General features: G+C 36.4%; 1 protein-coding gene across 1 annotated transcript in view; it reads left to right on the top strand.

The window, feature by feature from the left end:
- The window catches only part of LCA5 (Leber congenital amaurosis 5), a 46,111-nt gene that overhangs the window by 1,004 nt on the left and 39,169 nt on the right, over positions 1-5,938 (top strand). The gene's annotated exons all lie outside the window — the stretch shown is intronic.

The following is a 5,938-nucleotide window of genomic DNA, read 5'->3' as shown; positions in this document are numbered from 1 at the left end:
TCCTTTAAAATAAAAAGGGAAATTTTATAAAATGAAACCATTACTATTCTGTTTGAAATAAAATTATAGAATAATCATTCATTCCACAAATAATTAATGAATTAGTGTTGTGGTTACTGTGGTGAACTAGACAGACAAGATTTCTGTTCTCATAGGTCTTACATTTAGCAGGAGGGGTAAGACAAGAAATATAAGATTATTTCCAGTAGTAACAAGGTCTATGAAAAAATTAAAGCAGAATAATAGGATAATATGACTGGGTTCACTTAAATAGAATTGTCAGGGGAGCCATCCTTGAAGGTGACATTTGTGCTGAGAACAGGAAGAAGAGGAGGAGCCACCTTTGTGATGTTCTAGGTAGAGCATGCAGCAAGTGCAAAGGCTGTGAGTTGGTAACAAGCATGGTATGTTGGAGGGGCAAAAGAAGGCAAGTTTGCCTGAAAAAAGACATGAGGGGAAGAATGGCATGACATAAGAATGGAGAAGTGGGCAGAAGGGCTAGATTGAGTTTGCAGGCCTGGTTAAGGAATCTGATGGCCATAGGAGACCATTGAAATGTATTAAGTAAGAGAACAGTGCTATTTGATCTCTGTTTCAAGTCACTTTTTCTGATTGCTATGGGAAGAGCTGGGGGGAAAACAAGGATGAAAACAGGATATCAATTTAGGAGGCTATTGCAGAAGTCCAAGTGAGGAAACATGGCCTGGACTAGGGCAGTAGCAGTGGATGGTAAGAAATGGTCAGATCTGGAACATATTTTGGAGATTAAATTGTCTGGTTTTAGGGACGGTTTGGATGTGCGATGTGAGGGCAGAAGGAATCTGGGATAATCCTTAGATTTGTGTCATGAGTAATTTAGTAGATGGATGTACCATTTAATGAGATCAGAAAGGTAGGAAAGAGTAGAGGTGGAAAGGGGACAGATTTCAGTTTGGAACATGTAAATTTGAAATGATTTTTAGATATCCAAATGGAGTTGTCAAGTAGGAAGGTGAATATATATGAACCTGAAAGGGTAAATGAGGTCCAGATGAGATCACCTAAGGGGAGAGTGTAGATGAAGAAACGAGGGCCAACATGTGCTTAGAGATCAGGAAGAGGAGGCAGATTCAATAAAGGAGACTGAGAAAAGACAGCCAGTGAGGTAGTAAGAAAACCAGGAAAGTAGAGGGCTATGGAAACTAAGTAGGAAAAGAGAATGTTTTAGGAAGGAGGAAATGGTTGGTTGTGTCAGACACTGCTGGTTGTGTCAGACACTGCTGTAGGTCAAGCAGGAATAGGATAGGAAATCGGCTAATGGATTTAGGAAGATGAATGTCATTGATTTTGACAAAAGGTGTTTCAGTGGAGTAGTGGGGATAAAAACCTGACTAGTGTGGGTTCAAAAGAAAATGGTTGGAAAAGAAGTAGAGATAATGTTCTAGATTATAGATTACTCTTCAAAAAAGTTTTATTGGAAAACTGGAGTAGAGAAACTGGGTTGTGGATGCGATAGGACATGGAGTCAAGTATCAGCTTCATTGTAGCCTCTTTGATAGGAATGATCCTGTAGAGAGGGCACAATTGCAGGAGCACAATCTTGGACATTGAGAAATGGTATGGGGAAGAAGACAAGTAAAAAGATTTAGGTTTAAAAAGGAGCAGAAATACTTCTTCAGTTTTAGCAGGGTTGGGAGGGCAAAGAGTATTGGATAGATACAGGTGGAAGTGGCTTCAGAGATGAAGTAGTTCTCATTTGATTGTTGTAATTGAGGTTTCTTTTTTCTTTTTCTTTTTTTTTTTTTTGGAGACAGAATCTTGCTCTGTCACCTGGGCTAGAGTGCTATGGTATCATCATGGCTCACTGCAACCTCAAACTCCTGGGCTCAAGCCATCCTCATGCCTCAGCCTCCAGAGTAGCTAGGACTACAGGCAGGTGCTACCACACCTGGCTAATTTTTCTATTTTTTGTAGAAACGAGGTCTTGCTCTTGCTCAGGCTGGTCTCGAACTCCTGGCCCTGAGTGATCCTCCCACCTGGACCTCCCAAAGTGCTAGGATTACAGGTGTGAGCCATCGTGCCCAGCCCTGATTGCTTTAATTAAAATATTAAATAGGTGTCAACTAAGAGTTAGAAAACTTACAGTCTATTTCAGGTTTTACTAACTGAGTTTTGTGATCTTACGTAAATTATTTGTGAACTTGGGTAAGTCATTCCTTTTTTCTGGGTCTCAGTTTCCTTAATCTTTGCAAAGAAAGGAGTGATTCCCTAGGGTCTCTTCCAGTGGTAAATTGTTATTTGTCCCATTAAGCTATAGTACTTTATCTGTTTTTATTTCTTTTTACTTTATAAGAAAAATTAGTGTTATTCTTTACCTCATCTTTCCTTCTTTCTTTCTTTCTTTTGTTCTTTTTTTTCATATCTTTTCTTTTTTCTTTAACTTATAATAACCCTGTTTGCTTATTTGAGCTATTTTTCTGAAAGCGCTGTCAGCCAGGCAGCAGTATTTCTATAAGGATCAAGAAATAATTCTCAAAAGTGAATTTTTTTTCACAAGTGTCTAAATTTACATTCTCTAGGAGAGCTTAGCTATTTGGGTTGTTATATTTCCTAAGGAGCACCTGTTTATTAAATGCTGTGAAGAACTGTAACATAATATGAGACAATACAAGTACTATAGGTAGGTTAGAAATACTCACCTTATTGCAAAATAGAGCCTAAATATTAATAATTAGAAGTTTGGCAAACATAAGAAAATATTCTTTAGTGTTCCTGGGGCTGTTTTTGAGTTTGTTACCACTATTAAGAAATTTTTATGTAACTAGTATGTAATCTTTTAAGGGAGTATATAAAGGATAATACATACTTTATTGTGACTGTTTTTCTTAATTATGTCTCTTCCATGGAAGAGCTAGACCCTGCCTTAAAAGAACCCATAGTATATTCTTGCTTTCTTGGTTTCTTATTGTCTAAAATGGCATCTGTATTATCAGAAATTTTTCTTGACCAAATGGGTGCATGAATTGAATAGTAGCTTCATAGACTTTGGAAAATTTGTTGTTTATTTATATCAGGTTGTCTAAAAGGATGAGAATAATTGTTAGAAATAATTGACTTACAATGACTTATATTTGCTGTGATAGATGTAGATCTGACCATGTGTGTTTGTCTTCTCTCTCCTTGGAGACAATTTTTTTTTTTTTTTTTTTTTGAGAGACAGAGTCTCACTCTCTTGCCTGGGGCGAGTGCCGTGGCGTCAGCCTAGCTCACAGCAACCTCAAACCCCTGGGCTCAAGCGATCCCACTGTCTCAGCCTCCTGAGTAGCTGGGACCACAGGCACACGCCACCATGCCCAGCTAATTTTTTCTACATATATTTTTAGCTGTCCAATTAATTTCTTTCCATTTTTTGGTAGAGACGGGGTCTCGCTCTTGCTCAGGCTGGTCTCGAACTCCTGAGCTCAGAACAATCCGCCTGCCTCGGCCTCCCACAGTGCTAGGATTACAGGCGTGAGCCACCGTGCCCGGCCGAGACAATATTAAAATAATACTAAAGAACAAAGAATAAACATCATATTGAAGGGGAAGCAGAGTATCTTCAGTAGACAAGAGATTACAACACATTTCTGAGAGAGACAAAGAGTAATGATGGATGAAACAGATTATAACAGAAAATTGTGTCCCAAAATATTCAAGAAGGGGTTGCAGCAAAGGAAGATTCTGATATATTCAATAGAATCTCAGAGAAACTTGGGATTGAAAAGGTCAGAGACAAAGGATGGTTGAAAATGAGATGGGAGAAATAATTGACGTATGGAATAATTGTGTTCCTTTCCCACTCAAACCCATGCACAGTGACAGTCCCTGTAATACTCCGTTTCTTAACTCACTCCTATCTCTCTTTCACATCAGAATATACAGAGATTATTTCTTCTGTAAATGAAAACAAAGACAACACTAAAGGAAAAGTAGCATTGCCATTGCAGACATTTGTGTCTGCAGGTAAGCCCTCCTCATTCTAGCTTTTAGGGAATTCCCTATATAATATATAGCCTGTTTAATGGCTGATTCTTTGTTTTTCATCTGACCTAAAGCAAAGTATTCCAGTCAGGAAGGCCTGCTCACATGTAGAGTGTTTCCATTCACTCTTCTTTTTTCTTTGTTTTAAAGTATCAATGGTAAACCAGAAATTATCTTCAAAGAAATAAAACCAGCAGTATATAAATAAAACAGAAAAACTGGTACCATGTGAAGCAGATAACTCTCGGATCAGAAGACACCTTAAAAAGAAAATGTCTATTTAATATTCTCAGAGGAAAAAAAAAGTTTCCTTAATAAAGCAAGAACAGAGTAATTATTTTAAAAATCAGAACAAAAAAGTTATTGGAAATGAAGATACTAGCATAATTTTAAAAGTGATGGTTAGAAGATAAATTGAGTAAAACTCTGAAAATAGAGCAAAAAGACAAAGAACAGATTTGTTATTTAACTAGTAGAAATTTCAAAAACATAAAATGGAAAAGATCAATTATTAGAAAAGTAGTATAAGAAAATTTCTAATGCTTAAAGATACAAATTTCCAGATGGAAAGGAAGAGGGGGAGAAAAGGGCCCAACACAAGGAAGAAAGACCCACTCTTATTCATATCATTGTGAAATTTCAGTGTAACAGGAGGGAAAAGTCCAAAAAGCTCCTAGGGAGGAGAAAAAGAAAAAACATATCCTGTAAAGGAATGAGAATCAGATGAGTATAACTAGTGTGTAAAATCCCTAAGGACAGGTAGTTTTTGTTATTGTTCATTACTGTTACATTGTGAGAGCTCAAAAGATATATTTTGAATAAAAGAATGACTATAATAAATGTCTCACAAGCAAAACTGAGGGTTTAAAAGACAGTAAGGCAATGTCTTCAAAATTCTGAGAGAAAATAACCTAGAATTTGGAACCTATGAAAACTATCAAGTATGAGGTAAAATAAAGACATTCCCAGGCATGCAAGGACTTAGAACATTTACTTCTTAAACGATAAAATCTTTTTGAAAGACTTATTAAGGATATGGGCCAGTAAAATGATGATGAAAACTAATAAAGACGATGACATAGGCTAAAAGAAATAGTGCACTAACTTAGGAATTCAATAGAAGTAATTCTAGAATGACAACAATGCCACAGGTCTAATAGTAACTGGTTTAAATTAGAATAGAAAATCCAAGAAAAATGTCAGTAAGAGGAAGAATGGAATGGATTTCAGGCTATTGATAGATTAAGAAGCTGGTAGATATTAGTGATATGATAAGAAACATGTTTTTTCCTCTCAATAAGAAAAAAAAGACAATTAGAATTTTACGGAAAAAAACCCTGTATAACCAACATGTTACAACCATCTAAAATGAAGGGTGAATTAAATTCTCATTTTTCATAGTCTAAAATTGCTAATTCAAGAAACAATATAAGCATAGAAGTATATGTCAGTTGTCCCAGGGAGAAGGACTTAGATAATGGGGCAATGGATATTTCTCTTTTTTTTTCAACTCTGTGGATATATTTGGGAGGAGGAAAGAGCACATTGTTTTATAAATTCTTTTTGTACTTTTTGTTCTTTCCCCTTTTTGTAAACATTTCCAATCACTTCATAATATTATACTGTATGGATTTTTACAATACTTCTCTTACTTATTTTGTGATGGTTAGACATTTAGGTTGCTTCCAGGTTAAAAAAAAAAAATTATTCTGTACTACATTAAACATTTGCAGGCTGGGCGCAGTGGCTCATGCTTGTAATCCTAGCACTGTGGAAGACCGAGGTGGGAGGATCGCTCAAGGTCAGGAGTTCAAACCAGCCTGAGCAAGAGTGAGACCCATCTCTACTAAAAATAGAAAGAAATTGGCTGGACAACTAAAAATACATTAAAAAAATTTAGCTGGGCATGGTGGCGCATGCCTGTAGTCCCAGCTACTCG

Source organism: Propithecus coquereli, unplaced genomic scaffold (assembly GCF_000956105.1).
Source record: "Propithecus coquereli isolate 6110/MARCELLA unplaced genomic scaffold, Pcoq_1.0 Scaffold24, whole genome shotgun sequence".
Classification (NCBI taxonomy): domain Eukaryota; kingdom Metazoa; phylum Chordata; class Mammalia; order Primates; family Indriidae; genus Propithecus; species Propithecus coquereli.
The sequence above is the reverse complement of the archived record's forward strand: the minus strand, read 5'-3'. Positions and strand labels throughout refer to the sequence as shown.